At 47.3% G+C, this 19341-nt stretch overlaps 1 protein-coding gene across 1 annotated transcript in view; it reads right to left on the bottom strand.

Annotated features, from left to right (window-relative positions):
* The window catches only part of DCPS (decapping enzyme, scavenger), a 37062-nt gene that overhangs the window by 12893 nt on the left and 4828 nt on the right, over positions 1-19341 (bottom strand). The window lies entirely within an intron of this gene.

Raw genomic sequence — 19341 nt, 5'->3', positions numbered from 1 at the left:
GCATTGCAGGATGTTTAGCAGAATTGCAGGCTTCTGCTGGGATGTTAGTAAAACCCTCTTTCCAGCTGTGACAACTAAAAATGCTTCCAGACATTGCCAAGTGTCCCCTGAGGGACGAAATCGCCCCCAGTTGAGAACCGCTATTTTCATCAGCAGGAAATCTTGTCGTTTTCCTAAACAGACTCTAGGCTAGGGTCCCAGTCCAACACCACCTGGTTTTGGTTAAGTCCTTTCCCCTATTTCTAATAACATCTGCTACAACTGTTATCATTTATACATAGTGCTTCAATATAGATGTTAAGGGCAGGAAAGGAAAATGATATTCTAAAATCAGTCGGGACGTTTCTCAGAAGGCCCATGTCCTCCCTGACTCCCTTACCCTGGATTCAGAGAGCTCTCCCAGGGAAACCTGAGGAACGACCAGCAGGCACATTTTAACACACCGGGAAATTCCCACACTCACCTACATACCTGCAGGTCCAGCCAAGACCCATCAACCTCTACTTTCATACTTGATCTAAGGAGGTAGGTGACTCAAATACCCATTTCTCAGGTGAATGAAAGGGTTCATAGGGGTCAGGACTCACCTGATGTCATGCCGTGAGATGTGGCAGAGGCAACACTGGACCTGGGGTCTCCTTACCCTAAAGCTGGTGCTCTTCCACCACCTGCCTGCCGGCCCCATATTACTCCAACAGCCCAGTGGAGAAGGCCCGAGGTGCTACATCAAGCACATGACTTCTGGTAAGGATCAAAGGCCCTGGCCCATTGGCTCTGGGGGTCAAAGCAGCTCAGCGCAAAGAAACAGGCTCTGGACCTGAGCTGACATGCTGCTCTCCCCTTCCTGTGTGACCTTGGGCATATAACCTCTCAGAGTCCCTGTTTCCTCATCTGTTAAAGAGTGGTCATAAAATCTGCCCCATGGAGTTGTCATCAACATTAAATAAAACATGTCATCTGGACCACGGGAGGCACCTTGTTATCCCACTTCCTGGGAATCTCTGGATCTGACCCTGAAAGGGAGGCACAGAGGCCTCCTCCCAATGGTCTGGACAGTAGCAAATAGATCCTCCTCACTCCCAACACTCCCTAAGAGCCGGGGGTGACAGGCTCAAGTACACCAAGAACTCAAGAGGCAAGAGAATGCCACCAACAGACCGAATGGCATCCCCTTGACTCTTGTAGTGGGCTCTAGATAAATCCTTATCCGAGCGTAGCTTGGCAGAGAAGAACAGAGATTCTGGCGCCAGTCAGCCTGGGTTCCAATCCGCACTTCGTAGTTATGTGACCGGGACATTGTTATGAGAAGTCAGTAAGCAGCAGATGGAAAGCCTTTAGAAAGTGCCCCCACACAGAAAAGTGCTCTTCAGATGCTAGCTCTCCTTGTTGTTGTGTTTGTGGTTACTCTGGTAGCCCGGGCTGGTAAAGCTGTGAGCGACGCTGTTCCCTTGGTATGGGGGAGATGGCCGGGGACAAAGGCAGCTCGCACGTTGGAGAACAGCCTGCCTCACTGGCCAAGAACACACAGCCCTGGGCCCACAGCCTGCGGCTCCCTGGCTGTTCCAGATCAGAAAGCCGCTGGGCCCGCGAGCAGGCCTGTCTGCCAAGGCTTGTCAAAGACTGCCCAGCCACCCAGGGTGCTGGGAAGCAGGGGCCTCTCCAAGCCAGCCCCCTCCTGCCTTCCCTCTCAACAGCAGGGAAAACACAACAACGCAATTTCCAACTGCTCACTTCCTGCCATCGTTCTTCCTTTTCTGAGAAACTCCGGCCTGGATGCAGAAGCCCCACTGGTGGACCCCGGGCCCCCTCAAAGTCAATCTACCCCTTGGCATCCGGTCTCTGTCAGACCACCCCCAGAAGCCCAGGGCAGGGGCGGGCCGGCCTCACCCGCTGGCATCAGGGGTGAGGGCTGGCTTCTGTGCCCCCTGAGGGGCTGCACCCCTCAAACCTGGACCACTCCCCTGGCTTCCTGTCATGGTTGACCCAGCCCTCGGCCACCCTGCCCCAGCCCTCTCTCCAATGCATTTACTATCATCTCCTCCTTGATGTCTCTGCCTGAGCCACACGGACCTCCTTACAGTCCCACTAACTCACATCCCATCTCTAGACCTCTGACCAGCTGCTCCCACTGCCAGGCAGGCCTCCTGACCTGAGTCAAGGGGAGAGCTCTCTGGCAGCCTGGCTTAAGAAGCTCCCCGTACCGCGTCGCTGCCTGTCTTGCTTGCTGGCTTGCTTTTTCCTCACTCCTCCCTACCTGACAATACAGTGCAGGTTTATTGTCTGATTCCCCCATTAGAATGTACCTTCCAGGAGGACAGGAGTTTCCCTCTGCCTTTAAATAGTTTAGGGGCACCTGGGTGGCTCAGTTGGTTAAGCATCTGCATTCGGCTCAGGTCATGATCTCAGGGTCCTGGGATTGAGTCCTGCATCAGGCTCCGTGCTTGGCAGGGAGTCTGCTTCTCCCTCTGCCCCCCACCCCTGCTCCTGCACTCTCTCTCAAATAAATAACTAAAAATCTAAAAAAAAAAAAAAAAAGGTTTTAAATCATTTTATCCCCAGCACCTGGAATAGCACTTGGCCTAGAGTAGGCACTGAACAAGTGGATAAATGAATCTGGCCCTTTAGACATTAAAACCAGGAAGGGCAATTTTGAGCCAATGTTGAATAAAATCTCTCAAATAAAAATCAATGTTTCCCAATGCAAAGTTTCTCATTGGCAGGCAAAAGAAAATGTTGGTGTCTACCTACATGCCAAATCAAGATGCTGACCTGCAAGTGAACCTCATGAGAATTTTGGTCAAGTGTCAATGCCCAAAAAAATGCTCAAACCACCAGGTAAAAATATGTTGGGAACAGGTGCCCACACACAGTCTCAAAACTATCTCCCCATAGATTACTTATTAATGACAAAGGGACCAGGTGACCAGAGTTAACATCACTCCGAATGGGACACACCGACATGAAGTGCCTCCAGAGGGATGTGCCGTGCTATTCCAGTCAAAGATGTGTCGTCTGAATCTGATCATGAGGAAGTGTCAGCCAGCCCCACTCCAGAGACATTCTACACAACACGTGGCTTTACAACCCTTCAAAAGGGTCAAAGTTGGAGAAAACAAAGAAAGACAGAAGGACTGTTCTGCATTAAAGGACTGGATTGTGGACAAGGGAGGGGAATCCTGTTGGAAAGATGGTATTGGAACAACTGGTAAAATGTAATAATGGTCTCGACATTACAAACTAGCTTTGTATAAATGTGAAATTTCCAAAATCGATCACTTTACTCTGGTTCCTAGGAAACACACACTGAAGTGCTTAGCAAGGAAGGGTTAGGATGTCTGCCACTTACTTTTCAGTAATAACAGTAGTAACAAAATATGATATGTATATGTGGAGAAAGAAAAGGCAAATGTGGCAAAATGTCAACAATAGGGCTTTTTCTCTTTAAGATTTTATCTATTTATTTTCAGAGACAAAGAGCAAACGAGCACAAGCAGGGGGAGCGGCAGGCAGAAGGAGAAGCAGACTCCCCGCTGAGCAAGGAGCCTGGTGCAGGACTCAATCCCAGGACCCTGGGATCATGACTTGAGCTGAAGGCAGACGCTTCACTGACTGAGCCACCCAGGCGTTCCAACAAAAGGGCTTTTAGAAGGGAGTTCTTTGCACCATTCTTACAACTTTTCTGTAGGGTTGAAAAAAAATTTTTTTAATAAAAAGTTAAAAAAAAAGATGCTGATATCCTCTGGACCCTCAGAGCTTACTGCCAACAGACATACCAGGCACTGTGCTAAGTCCTAGGTGTATATTAACTCATTCGGTCCCCACAACCAATGTGAGGTGGGTATTATTATGAGCCCCGTTTCACAGAGAAAGAACCTGGGGCACCCTCGCTCCCACTGCTCCGTCTGGCTCAGGACCAGGCTTTGGCAGGGGTGCCATGGTGCCAACCCCCATGGGTCAGCAGATGAGGCTTAACGACCTTCCTGATGCCCTCTGCCAACCTCCACTTAGCAAACTGACTTAAGGGGGCCACCTGTCCAGGGTGAGCAGGACCTGGCACCTTCCCCACCTTTTCCCTATGGCTAGAGAACGACAAGGAACGCCCCACTCCTGCCCTCCTACTGGTATTCTTTAAAAAAAAAAGAGAGAGAAAGAAAGAAACACACAAAAACCAAAACAGCTTGGAACAATGCCAAACCCCTCAAAAACCCCTCTCTCATAATATTCACAATACAACACAGCTGACCCTTGAACGACATGGGTTTGAACTGCATGGGTTCACTTACACAAGATGTTTTTCAATAAAAATACAATAGGGGGGGCGCCTGGGTGGCTCAGATGGTTAAGCGTCTGCCTTCGGCTCAGGTCGTGATCCCAGGGTCCTGGGATCGAGTTCCGCATTGGGCTCCCTGCTAGGCGGGGAGCCTGCTTCTCTCCCTCTGCCTCTGCCTCTCTCTCTCTCTTTCATGAATAAATTAAAAAATAAAAATAAAAAAAAAATACAATAGGGTACTGGCCTAATGTAAGTGTATATTGTCTTCGTTATGATTTTTTTTTTTAAGATTTAATTTTTTTTATTTGAGAGAGAGAGTGAGAGAGAGCATGAGCAGGTGGAGAGGCAGATGGAGAGGGAGAAGCAGACTTCCCCGCTGAGCAGGGAGCCCGATGCGGGGCTCGATCCCAGGACCTGAGCTGAAGGCAGACGCTTAACTGACTGAGCCACCCAGGTGCCCCTTGTTATGATTTTCTTAATAACACTGCCTTTTGTCTAGCTTACTGCATTGTAAGAATACAGGAGAGGATACATACAACATAGAAACTACATGTGAATCAACTGCTCGCGCCACCAGCAAGACTCCCAGTCAACAGGAGGCTGTCAAGTTTTAGGGGAGTTGAAAGTTATGTGTGGATTATCAATTGCATGAGGGGTTAAGTCTGGGGAGAGGAGTAAAGTTTTGAGGGAGTTTTAGCAGGGAGTTAATTTAGGTGGGAGTGGATTTTCAACTGCATGGGGGGGGGTCAGCACCCCTAACCCCTACATTGCTCAAGGGACAATTATACATTAAGAGGACTTCCCTGATACTCCTTATGAAGCCTCCCCACCTCGCATGCGTTTTCAAGGTTTGTTTTTATTTTTAATTCAAGGTGGGCTGGTGCATAGGTTAGAGTCACGTGAAGTTTGGTTTTAAGTTTCCTGCTCCTTCCCACCCACCACTTTCAATTCTTCTTGCCATTTCTTTGCTTGTGTACTTCCACAGTTCTAAATTACATAGTTTTCTTTGTTGTTCCCCCTTGACTTTTCACTTTTACTATTACTTATTAACTTCCCATTATGGAAGATAAGGGTTTAGCTTTTTTACCAGCATATGCACACATGCACACACACACATACTCCCCCGACAACCCCTGTCCTCACAATACTCCTGTATTACAACTGTGGGTAAGTCAGTATTCAATGTCAACACCACTTTGACGATTTACATGCTGTGCACTGATGAATACTAGGACTGTTTTTCCTCTTTAGAACAATTTTTGGTATACGGAGTTAGTAATTACTCTTTTATTTGCTCACTTTTCTGTAAACTTGTCACTAATTCATCCCCACACCCACTTCTTCTGTTTATATAAATCTTTTTTTTAAGACTTTATTTATTTATTTGACAGAGAGAGAGAGACAGCAAGAGAGGGAACACAAGCAGGGGGAGTGGGAAAGGGAGAAGCAGGCTTCCTGCCAAGCAGGGAGCCCGATGCGGGGCTCGATCCCAGGACCCTGGGATCATGACCCGAGCCGAAGGCAGACACTTAACGACTGAGCCACCCAGGTGCCCCTAAAAATCTCCTTTTAATGTTAAAACTTGGGAGGAACACAAGCAATGTATCCTCCCAGAGCCTCTGACTCGCTCCAGCAGGTGCTGTGCGGAGCTGTGCCCTGGGACCTCCGTGCACCACTATCCTGGGGCTGCCTCCCCTACTTTGCTTCCTGGGTCCACTATCTCCTTCTTTCCTGTTTGCATCTTTATTTTACTAAAGCAGTGGTTCTCAAACTTCACGGTGCATCAGAACCACCTGACTAAGGACATCTGTGGCGGGGCCCACCAGTATGCCTTTTTAAGAAGTTCCTGTGTGTAGCTGCTGCCACTGGTCCTGGTCCTGGGACCACACATCAAGGACCACAACACTAAAGCACAAAGTCAAGTTGCTTCCAGAGCTAGGGTACAAGGGAGATACATTTAGAGACCCGGAACATCTGAAAATGTCTTTATTCTACTGTCACATGTAATCAAGAGTTTGGCAAAAGAATTCTACGATGGAAAGCAATGACCCTCAAAATCTGAAAGCTCCTTGATCTTCTAGATTGTGATGCACTGTTGAGAAGTCTGAGGTCATTCTGATCCGCAGTCCTTTATATTGACCTGTTTTCTTGTTGTCTTCAACGTCCCAATCGTGTTGATGGGTCTTGGGAGTGGTTTCTACTCATCCCTTGAACTGGGTAACTGTTGAGCCCTTTCAATCTCAAAAATCACGTTTTTCAGTCCTGGGAAACAATCTTATTTCTTTGGTCATTTTCTTCCCTACTTCCCTCTCCCCCCCCCCCCCATTTCTGGGACACCGATCGGGATATTCATCTTCCACTTCCATTTTTCTTTTCTCTCCCCATTTTCTGCTGGCTGCTCTGCTTTTAAGTAAGTTTTCTTCAGCTTCTTCTCTTCAAGTTTTCATTTCTGCTACATATTTAATTTCTAACAACAGTTAAAAAAAATTCCTCATTGACCGCATCTTGTTCTTATGCATTTGACAGAGCATAATTTGTCTCGGACATTAATAACAGTTTTTGCAAATTTCTTCTCCCTGCATAGTTTTTGTTTCTTCCAAGTTCTTTTCTTTTCCTTCCTTTCTTTTATCAATGGACACTTTACTCAAGTCTGATCATCCTTGCCTGTCCATTCACTCATATTTGAGGGCAGAGCACTAAAAAGCTGATGGGAAGCTCTGCGGACATAGGGGTGTTCACCTGGAGATTCATTTTAGGATGAATGGGCTATGCGCTTGCATGACAGAACCCCGAAGAGTTTGTCTTCTCTCTTGGGCTGGTCAGATTCTCCATGCATGACTCTCCCAATTTCACACATGGAGGTGTAAGCCTGGCTGACAGCATCCTGAGACATGAGAAGGAGAAGCGGCTGGTGCGTGGCAGGAGAGAGCATGGGGTGATCTAACACCGAATATGTAAACTTCCACTTAACCCTCTACATTTCAGTACCCTGAGCACCCCCTCCACCGCAACTAGAATCTCTAGACCCTGTCTGAACCTCTCCAGAGGCTGGATCTCTGGGAGCAGCAACTACCAGTCGTGTGAAATGGGACGGGATTTATGGGACCTGCCGGCTCAGGTTTCCCTCACGCACATCTGCTGGGTCAGTCACTCCTCCCCTGGTCATTTCCTAGGCTTGTCTCCTCTTCCTTCTCTAGTCTCTACGGCATAATTTTTTGTAAGGTAATTCCTTTAATGTCATTTTTAGTGAGGGTTTTAGAGGAAGCAGATGGGCAAAATGCCCCCTTTTAACTGGAAGCCCACGTCCCTGTCCTTCTGTTTCCGTTATAATGCTTTATTTTAAAAAAATGTTTTATCAAGGGGCGCCTGGGTGGCTCAGTTGGTTAAGTGTCTGACTTCAGCTCAGGTCATGATCTCAAAGTCCTGGGGTTGAGCCCCATGTCTGGCTCCCAGCTCAGTGGGGAGTCTGCTTGTCCCTCTCCCTCTGCCCCTCCCCCAGCTCATGCTTTCTCTCTCTCAAGTAAATAAAATCTTTTTCTTTTTTTGAAGATTTTATTTATTTGAAAGAGAGACTGAGCGAGCGAGCGAGAGAGAGAGAGCATGAGTAGGGGAAGGGGGAGAAGCAGACTTCCCTGCCGAGCAGGGAGCCCCACGGGGCTCGATCCCAGGACCCGGGGATCATGACCCGAGCCGAAGGTAGTCACTTAACCAACTGAGCCACCCAGGCGCCCCTGAAGTAGATAAATAAAAACAAAACAAAACAAAGAGTAAAGAAAAAAGAAAAAATGTATTATTGAAGTATAGTTGATATACAATGTTATATTAGTTTCAGATGTACAATATATCGATTTGACAATTCTATTTATCACTCAACGTTCCCCAAGAGAAGTGTAGTCACTATCTGTTACCATACCAGGTGATCCAATAATTCCACTACTGCGTATTTACCCAAAGAAAATGAAAACACTAATTTAAGAAGAAATTTGCACCCCTATGTTTATGGCAGCATTATTTACAATAGTCAAGAGATGGAAATGCAGCCCAAGTGTCCACTGACTGATGAATGGATAAGGAAAATGTGGTTATGTTATACAATGGAATAGTACTCAGCCATCAAAAAGAGTGAGATCTTGCCCCTTGCGACAATACAGATGGACCTAGAGGTTATTTTGCTAAGTGAAATAACTCAGTCACAGAAAGACAAATACCGTATGATTTCATTTATATGTGGAATCTAAAAAACAAAACCAACAACCAAAAAAACCAGAAGTTTATTCGAGTTATAAAATAAATAAGTCACGAAGAGGAAAGGTACAGCATAGGGAACATAATAATACTGTAATAATATTGTATAATGCTTTCTTTTTCTTCTTACCTGTTTATTGCCACTTGACCTATTTATTTATGGTTCATCTCCTCTGACTGGACGTAAGCTCCTTGAGAGCGGACACTTTGTTTTATATATTGTGTGTGCAGTTCCTAAAACAGCACCTGACACATATTAGGCCCTAACAATACGGTTATAGAACAGAATATATATCATGCCACATACACATAAGAATGCACAGAAAAAAGTCTAAAATTCAGGACATATTCCAAGATGTTGAAAGGTTATCTCTCGGTGGTGGAGTTATATATAATTATAACCTTTCAAATTACTTTTGGGGGGACATTATATTTTCTAAAACAAATGTGGATCACTTATGTAACAAATACATTAAGAGCTGAAAAATAAGCCGCTCCTTAAATAAGCCCCAGAGAGGTTAAGTAATTTGCCCAAGGCCCCGCAGCCAGTAAGGGGTGGAGCTGAGATCTGAACCCAAGCCGTCTGGCTCCTCGCTGCAGTATTGCTTTCCCAGTGCCACAGGGCCATTCTTTCAGACCTTTCCCTAAGGAACCTGTACGACCACGGTGGGGTCTCCAAAAAGCAGCCTTATCAGATAGGAGAAACATGATTAGTTCCAACCCCTCCCAAAGACATGTAAACAGCTGTCAGCAAAACCAAAGGGCATAATAAGGTGTCAGAGAGATTGGGGCTGCAGACTGGGAGGTCTGGGGATCCATCAGCAACAGCGCTGCACTCTGCCGTGCGTCCTGGGGAGGGAGGGAGGGAGGGCAGAGGCACGTGTCCCTCAGCTCTGGGGGTAACTGCTGCCAGAGGCTGGGCTAGAACAGGCTCTGGTGGGGCACACAGAGGGACTGAAGACGATCCCGCTTACCACAGGGGACAACGGCTGTTTCGACTTGCGTGTGTTTTATCACCCCCCACTGCTCCCCACCAAAGATGCCAGTGCTGGCTCTCGAGGAAGGGGACGCCTGGGGTGGGCTCCGAGGAGAGGGGCCTTGTGGTGGTCTTGCAGCCCTTGTGGGGCTTGGGGCAGCAGGGATGTTTTGGCAGCAGGAGTGGTCATACCAATGCACCCCAGCTGAAAAGCGGCCCTATACACACGTTCCTTCTCTCCGCAGCTCAGGCGGGCAGGCTGGCGTGCCTCATAAGACCCTTGAAGAGTCTCCTGAAAGGCTTTCTCCCGGAATAAACCCACCCCCTGTCCTCTACCCTGCGAAAGCCCAAGTGCTTTCAGAGGCGGAGGCAGGGCTGTGGAGAGGAACAGAGCGGCTGCCTTTCTTGCTCTCTGCCAAAGCTAGCTTAGCCAAATCCCCAGGAAGACGCTGTTGCACAGGAAACATGAAAACGCAAACCACAGACAGTCTGCGCTCCGTCCCATACACATGTTCAAACAAGACTGCTTTCCAGCCGTTACTGATGACTTCTACACGATGAGGTAATTTCTATGGCTCAGTCTGTGGCTTTTGCTCTCCTTTCATTACGATGAGCCAGTTTCAACTTATTTGACCCAGATGTGCAGGCTCAGGGGAGCCGGGGAGAAGCAAGAGCAAAGCATGAACTGCGTGTGAAGCCCACCCCCATGCCCCTTCCACATGGGCCAAGCAGAGCCACCCAGGTGACAGGGCGGATGGCGGGGTGCTCTATCAAAGGACCCGGACAGAGGGCTGGCAAGGAGAGGGGCTGCAGGGTCTCCTGGGGACTTGCATTATTTTCGCTCCTCTTGGGGATCTCCCCTGACGAGGTGACCCTCTCCTCAGCCCGGGCCTCATGGTGGCCAGAGAGCAGGCGGGAGGCTGGAGAGGACGCGGTCCGTGTCCTGCACCACAAGGATGCTGGAAGTACTCAAGGGGAGGCCTGAAGAGACTTCCAGATCAAAAATAAACAGGGATGAAGGGTGTGGTCAGGATCCTACTGGAAGCTCTGGCCGCTCCACAGCGAACCTTCAAACCACTAATTACCTGTCTCCAGGACAGCTCAGAGATGCTATTAGAGGCAGAGGAAAGGCAGATGCAGATTTTAGCCAGGACCTGGATCTGACAGGCTCCTTCCCTCCTCCTCCTCAGTTCTCGGAGGCCCCGGAGGGAGAGGAGGGGCGAATGACAGGACCCAATGGCTCACAAGCAAATTTGGCAACTCTGAATGCTGCTCCAGGGCTGCCTGGGGTGGCCGGCCTTTGGTTACATGGTATCAGAGGTGGTCTGTTAGGAATGGGAAATGCTGCTATACGATGGCTGTGGGGCTTACAGCATCCCACAAAGCTCCATCTGAACAGAAGGACTGAGAACTGGTACTGAATGAGATAATGGAGGCACGGACAGACAGTCCTGCCCTTAGAGCTGAGAGACCCCCACATCCCCGCACCCAGGAAGAAGCTGTTCTGGGGTTAAGCAGACCAGTCTACAAAAGCTATTGGACCGAACACTCGGGAGTTCCAAAACATGGCCCCTCTCTCAACTTCCTGCCTAGAGGCATCGCCTTATTTACTCAGAGAGGAGCACACGGACCCGGTCTCGGCGCAACATCCGTGGACACTGCCATATTGTGTGCACTGGCCGGAAGCGGGCAGAAGATCAAAGAAACAGGGTATATCCCCCACTGAGAGGGGCCCAGGACTACCAGAATTTTAGGTTATCACTCACTAAGAAGTCTGGATCAGAACCAGGCTGCCACAGGCTGGCAGCACCAGCCGGAGCCAAGCAATGAAGGGGAACCAGCTATCCTGTGGGTGATCCGCCTTCACCCACTGGTCCTGAGTAAGCTGACTTTTCTGCTGACTTGAGCCTCAAGACTGCCACAAAGTCCTGGGACCTTGCCCCATCTGGGAGAGAGAACGAGAACACCAGTCTTGTGATGGTGACTACATCTCAGTAGCTCAGGATCTACTCAATTTCTCGCTTCCGAATGCAGTGGCTTCTCCCAGCTTCATGGAAGCCATGAGTCTAAATGGAGAATTGAACAGAGGGAGGAGATGGGGACACAGAGGAGGCAGTGTGCAAGGGTTCCTTGAGCTGAGGTGGCAGGGGAAGGAGAGCATGAGCCAATTAGACCGCCAAGAGAAAGGAAGACCCCAGATTCTGGCTGAAGAATTTTACCCAGGTGTTAGGGGCCTTTCCATCTTGAAATGTCTGCTTGTTGTTATTCTACTGTCCCTCCAAGCCCCACAAGGGGCTTGGCTCCCTGGTGTCAGGAGCTCTGAAGCACCCAGGGAGAAAAGTAGACAGAAATTTGCTATCTTGGGGCACCTTGGTGGCTCAGTTGGTTAACTGCCTGCCTTTGGCTTGGGTCATGATCCCGGGGTCCTGGGCATTGAGCCCCACGTCAGGATCCCTGCTCAGTGGGGAGTCTGCTTCTCCCTTTCCTCCCCGGTTGTGCTCTCAGTCACTATCTCTCTCTCAAACAAATAAATAAAATCTTAGGGAAAAAAAAGAAAGCAATCTGCCATCTTTAAGTGGTCTCAAGTGATGAAACCAAAGGAATAGATTCCTGTGGGTTCACTCACTTTTTCCCCTGCCCCATTTCAAAGCCCAGCTAATGCTAAGAGCCCACCCTACAGCTCTGTCCACAGTGTTGTCCTTACCCAGAACACCCCTTCTACTTCCCAGAACGCCCTCCCATCACCGTGTCCAGCCGTCCCAGGGGCCACCATGTCCCCAGCTGTGGGGTGGAGCTGCCTCCGCACACTCTAACCCACCCGCTCCCAGTGTGCACCTTTCCACAGCTTCATGCTCTCCATTAGCATCTCACAGGTGCATCTCCGTAGACAGGTGTAATTCACCAGAGTTTGGGGTCCACATATCTTCGGGGTATGCAGTACTTGCTGATGAACTGACAAGCCCATGTAATGAGGGTCATTCAAGCTATGAAGGAAGGAGGGGCAGAGGCTCCAATCCAGGCTAATCTGATCATCTGCTTCTTTGTTTTGTTTGGTGATGAGGTTAACATCCTAAGAAATATCTATCCAAGCATCACATGAATAAATTCTCAAATAATTCAGAAGTCTAATACCCAAGCCTTTTCATTGAAATAAACACTAACAATAGTTGGGTATTTACTATCCCAGTCTTTAACGAGTTTACATATATATGAACATATCTACATAAAGGTCTTTTTTTTTTTTTTTTACATAAAGGTCTTTTTTTAAAAGAGTTTATTTATTTGAGAAAGAGAGAGAGCACAAAGGGGGGGCATGGCTCCCCGCTGAGCAGGGAGCCCAACATGGGGCTTGATCTCAGGACCCTAGGATCATGACCTGAGCCAAAGCTTAGACACTTAACCAACTGAACCACCCAGGCACCCCAAGGTCTTTTCTTTTTTAAGTACAAATGGGCTGATCCTTTATGTGACCTCTGGCCTGACAGTACATACCTAGCTGTCTCCAAGTACCCAGGGACAGAGGAAGGGAAATGAAGCTGTAAGTTGGGATCAACCGAAGGGCATCTAGACAGAGAACAGCTGTACCAACTGGTTCCATCCAATGCCATACCCTCATCCCAGGGGTAGGCACTTAATGCCAGATGAACAGGAGGGCCGTCATCCAAAGACAGAAAACCACGGACTAGAGGAGTGGTCGGCAAGCTTTTCTGCAAAATGTGACAGTAAATATTTTAGGTGTTGTAGGTCATGCTGTCTCTTTTTCATACTCTTTTTAGTTTTTTCCTGTTTAAAACAACCCGTTAAAAATGTAAAACCCATTCTTGGCTCTCAGGCCATACAAAAAGCAGCAACCCACAAGCTACAGTGGACAAGAGAGCGTGAGGGGTCCGGCGTGGGTGCTGGTGACTCCAGCGTGCCGATCAAACTGCACCAACAAGGCCCGCTCCCCATCCACACAGCACAGGGCCGGCTACGCATCCAGGAGGACTGTTGTGGAAATAGACCTACCAGGAGATGGTGGACAAACCCCACATCAGCTCACTATATTATCAGCCTGCTTCTTCATTTTTAAACACAAATGAACTAACATTCACCAGACGTTGAGAAAACCAGCAGCCTGAAAAAGAATGACCAAAATAAACAACCAGAACCAGATCCCAGAGGAAGTGAGATCATGGATGGGTCAGGAGATAATTTTTTAAATAATTCTAATTAGTGTGTCAAAGAAAGTCAATTTGGACCCTGTAAAGCAAGAGCAAGATGCTAAGAAAATGAAATAGAGAGTCAGAGGGAAGAAAATTAAAAATATGATTGCCAAGGGCGCCTGGGTGGCTCAGATGGTTAAGCGTCTGCCTTCGGCTCAGGTCATGATCCCAGGGTCCTGGGATCGAGTCCCGCATCGGGCTTCCCGCTCCTTGGGAGCCTGCTTCTCCCTCTGTTTCTCTCTGTCTCTCATGAATAAATAAATAAAATCTTTTAAATAAATAAATAAATAAATAAATAAAAGAAATCTATAAAAAATATGATTGCCAAATTAAAACCTTCACTAGAAAGGTCTGGAAGATAAAGTTAAGACAATCTACTGGACTGTAAAAAGAAAAGACATAAATGGGAAAAGCGGGAGAACAGAAGCAATATACAGGATCACTCTAGGAGATTAACACCTAATAGGGTTTCCAGTAAGAGGAAATAAAGGAAACAGAGGGAAGGAAATTATCAAAGAAGTAACAGAAAAAAATGTACAGAGCGGAATAATGACGTAAGACTTTAAATCGAAAGGGTCCAAAAGTACCAAGTACAATGAATGAAAAAAAAATCCAACCTTGACACAGCCTTACAATACTTCAGTACACCTAAGATAAAGAGCATACCAAAATAAGCTTCCAGAGAAGGAAACTAACAAAGCAAGAAAAAAAAACAATGAAAATGAAAAATCAAGTTAACTGTACGAAAATGATAATCAAACTGTCATCAGATGTCTTGTTAACAACAATGGATGCTTGAAGTCAACAGATCAGTGCCTTTAATGTTTTGAGGGAAAAGAAATTTAAATTCTGTATTCGGTCAAACCATCAATCAAAAGTGAGGGCAAAATAAAGGATTCAAGGTTTACCTTTCATGTGTTCTTTCTGAGGAAGTACTTAAGACTGTACTTCAGCTAAGTAAGAGACTAAAGAGAGACATCAAATCCAGAGAACAGTGGATCTAACCCAGCAACGCTGCGACAGGATGTCTCAAGTTGACAGCCATACAGCATGCCTATAAAGAATCAGCTGTCCAGATTGGAGCAGCAGGAGAGAGTGTCCTGGAAACAATATTTCCAGGAAGGAAGGACTTATCATGTAATGAATTATTAAACTAAGTGGCTGGGTAATTTCAAAAACAGAGTAAAGGCTCAGGATTCTTTTAACCACAATTAAAAAAAAAAAAAAGAGGCAACTAGAAACTTTATGAAAAAGGAAAAACATAAAAAAATGGCTCAAATATGAAGTAAACTAAAAAGCAGCACGATTTGGAGGAACTGCTGGGATGTGAGAACAGGGCATCCATTTGACCTAGACATCAGACGCATCCTCCTTCCAGGGGCATGGGGATCTCAAGTACTGGGCAGGTGGGAGAGGAACTAGAATCCCAGCACTCTGCTTGAGTGTGTAGTGCACATTAATCTGGCCACCATAATGTCAACGCTGTTTACTGGCGGGCAGCTCAGAATCCACTTACAGACAAAGTACACAAGACTTGATTACAATCATGCAACAGAACATACCATAAAACAATGTGAAATATAAGCATGGCTGACAGAGAAGTCAGGAGACAGCAAAGCAAGTGAAGGCTAGAGGCACGGACGGATATTCTTAACTGACAGAGTGACAACCTCAAGGAAAGGGATCAAGGGCTACAGGTTTCAGTGTATTTAGGATTCCAAAGGCAATTTTTAAAAACCCTAAAAATAATAATATAAACATTAAAAATTGGAAGGGGAGGGGAGGGAGGGTGTGAAATGTATAAAGGAGCTAAACCTCTCCATCTCCACTGTGGGGGACCAAGAAGGTCAAAATGTGACAAATCAAGGAGTTGCATTATCTCACTTTTCAGTTAAGGGTCTAGAAGAGACTACCAGAAGCACTAACCCCAGAAATTCTCTTCATGGTAGTTGCTTCTGGAAAGTAGGACCAGGGTGGGGCAGGGTGGTACAAAAGCCTGTTCCTGGCCATGTATATAAGCCTTTCAGTACTATCTGATGACTTGACCATGTGACTGTATGACTTTGATGAATGGCCTACCCCTACGACAGAGAGACCTATTCAGTAGTTCCAGATTCTGTATTCAAGAAAGCTCCATAAGCATTTGTGATGAATAGTTCTAGTTAAGAATCGCACTACTAAATAAACCTCTAGAGTTCCATTCAAACCTGAGATACTGTGGTTCTATGCTCTCATAGGACACTGAAGCCCACGGAGGTGGGCTAGCCAGCGATCTGATTCCTCGTTTTCCACTGAGAGAAACTGAGTCTCAGAGCAATTCCATGACTTGCCCTGGTGTCACCCACTGGCCGAAAGCCTGGGGTGTTTCTCATGTTAGATGATGGGGCTCTTCAACACCCCGCCCAGGAGGTAACCTTTCTGGCAAGACTTTCCCTGTTGGTCACTGCTCCGAGAACTCTTATCCTTCAGCTCAGCTGCAATGGGAGGCCTGCCGAGAATACCCACAGGGGATGGGGTGACAGGCCCATGCCAGTACGTGCTGGAGTGGAGCCCACGGAGCCTGGTACCGAGCCTTCTCCTCCAGTAGCTGGGGGACCTCCCCACACTGCCCTATTCTGCCAGGGCTGGCCCCATGCTGGAGCACAGAGAAAAGAGGCCACACCACTTCCCTGCGCCAGAGAAAAGGTGGTATGCAGAAACAGAAGTCTGCTAGCACCCGAAACCCAGAGGAAGGAGGCCTTAATCAAACACTTTCAGTTACAGTGACTGGAAACCAAATTTGAGAATGAAGGCAGGACTCTACAAATTAGTGGGAGAAAATTCTTAGCTCTGCTAAGAACCTGCTGGTTTTTCTTAACTTTGTTTTTGTTTTGTTCTTAACTTTTAATTGGTAAATACATTGTACAATATAAAACTTGTATGTGAATACACATTTTTATATATACACACATATGTACGTAAATATAAAATAGGTACTGTTTAAAGACCTAAAATAAGGGGCGCCTGGGTGGCTCAGTCGGTTAAGCGTCTGCCTTCGGCTCAGGTCATGATCCCAGGGTCCTGGGATGGAGCCCCGTATTAGGCTCCCTGCTCAGCAGGAAGCCTGCTTCTCCCTTTCCCACTCCCCCTGCTTGTGTTCCCTCTCTCGCTTTCTCTCTGTCAAATAAATAAAATCTTTAAATAAATAAATAAATAAATAAAATTAAAAAAAATAAAGACCTAAAATAAAACAAAAGAACACCCATGCACGGAGCGTGCAGCATGCAGCCCGAGAAACTTTGGATGTCCCCTCTGCCCTCCCCCTACCAGGGATAATCGCTTTGCTGAATTAGGCAGTCATCATTTCTTTCTTTGTCTTATTAACTTTATTATTTATGCATGCATCCCTAAGCAGTATATTGTTTAGTTCTGCTTGTTTTTCAACTTTATCTAATTGGAACCACACTGTGTATATTTCGTGTCTTGCTTTTCTTGCTCTACATGGTGAGATTCTTGATGTGCGTAGCCGCGGCTCATTCATTTTCATCGCACGGAAGAAGCAGTCCAGTGCAGGGAAACACCTTGATGAACTTATCCAGTCTACTGTTTGGTGATATCTGGATTGTTTCTAGTTTTTTCTATCGTGAACAATGCTACCAGAGGAAACTTTTATGGGAATGGCTAGTTTTTAAAATGCTCCTTCCAAACAAGCCCTCACTCTGGACTCCAGGGGTCCTGGTTTTGCCTCTGTAAGGAGCACAGGGAAGAAAACCATGCCTATAGCTAAAGTATCCAGAGTTCTCTGCAACCAAAAGAAGATGTGATTCCTAGGTTCCCTCTACTCCCTGCCCCGGCCTCACTCACACACAGACGCCTTCCTCCTCTGAACCCGAGATTCCACGCCCCTGCTCTACATTGGGGAAAACAATTGGCCTTTTTAGACACGGTCTGGATTTCTGAGTCACACCTCTCTCTCTACTATCCCCACCCCCCCACGTCCCCCAGGTAAGAGAGAACAGAGATCTTATGAAAGGGCTCCATTGATGGCCATAGGCGTGAGAGCGTGAGAGCTGAAGAAGCAGATGATCCAGGCTCTGCCCTGCATGGACGGCCAGGGCAGCACTGACATGCCAGCCATCTGGCCCACTCGGCCCTCACGTTTGCCACATGGCCACAGGGGGAAGAAATGAAACCTGCCCATGGTCAGGGCCAGGCATTTTCCCACGTTATCTATACTGTTCCATTTAAGGCTCATGCAATCTTAAAGGGAGAAACCCCATAACAGAAGATGACTAACACTTAACCAAATATACATCATATGCCAGTCACTGTGCCAAGTGTTTTATATGCCTTATTCCATGGGTCATAACCCATGACAATGATGATGAGATTAATTTAGGAAGTTAAGACCAGCATTTAAAAGGAAACAGACAAGACTGGAATTCAGTTGAAAATACTAGTGAGTGTCCGGTAAAGTAAGGGTAAGTATTGTTTTGTGAACCTTTTGTTTCCCTTATATCCATGTGTGTTTATTCATAAGTACCGGGTCACAAGGTAAGATGTATCTCTCACTCTGGGCGGAGGCTAAAACATTTTCTTTTTTTTTTTTTTAAGGGAGGGGAGGGGAAGATGGAGAGAGAATCTTAGCCGGACATGGGGCGATTGCTCACGACCCTGAGATCATGACCTGAGCAGAAATCAAGAGTCGGATGCTTAACCGACTGAGCCACCCAGGTGCCCCTAAAACATTTCCTTATGTCATTTGTTTCATAACCATCTCAAGATATGTTCAGTTACTAACCTAATTTAACAAGAACATAACTGAAGCGACTTCCCTAACTATATCTGTGTTGCACACCACAGCCATCAACTGCCCCCTCAAGCTCCTGACCGAACAGCCTCTTCTCTGTTCCTCTTTCCTCCTCCATGACACATGCTGTTCCCTCAGCCCCAATACTCCCCCACCCCCCGCACCAGCTCTTTGCACAGCTGGTTCCTTTCCATACTGCAGGTCTCAGCTTGAGTGTCAGCTCTGCAGAGAGCCCTCCTGGGCCCACAGCCCGAGCAGCCCCTCTCTAGCTCACGGCCACTGAAACGCTTGTTTCCTTGGCTGCTAGCTGCTTCTGTCCCCCCATTACAACTCCAAGGACACAGCGAATACCTAATGCATACACCTAGTACAGCACCAAACACGGAGAAGGCACTTCGTCTCTGTTACACGAATACAAAAAACTTACCAAGTCTTCTCAGCTGGTGAAACGGCAAAGCCAGGATTCCAGCACAGATGACGTCTGGCCCGAGGCTCGCTCTTCAGCTCTGCACTACACTACACTCAGAAACAGCGTGACACTGTCTCAGGCCACACTTACTTAGTAAGAATTAGCACTAGGACAGGACCCGGGCCTGTCTCACTCCAACAGCCCCGGCTCTCTCCAGCGTGTCAACAGGGTGGGGGGCCGTGAGTGGCCCCAACGGGCAGCCTCTTGGGGACAGCTGAGAATTTGGGAGGGACAAAGGAGAATGCAAAACCTTCAGGCTGGAAGAGAAGAAATTTGCCGGTGAGTGGAGAGAGAGCAGAAGAAATCAGGAGAACAGTCAGCTCAGAAACTGGGGGTGCAGAGGGCTTCCCTCAGCAAGCAGTATGATGGGAAGGACGTCTGGAGGAA

This window comes from Mirounga leonina, unplaced genomic scaffold, assembly GCF_011800145.1.
Source record: "Mirounga leonina isolate KUSES-001 unplaced genomic scaffold, KU_Mleo_1.0 Mir_153, whole genome shotgun sequence".
Taxonomy (NCBI): domain Eukaryota; kingdom Metazoa; phylum Chordata; class Mammalia; order Carnivora; family Phocidae; genus Mirounga; species Mirounga leonina.
Note: the sequence above shows the minus strand (reverse complement) of the source record. Positions and strands in the feature narration are given on the sequence as shown.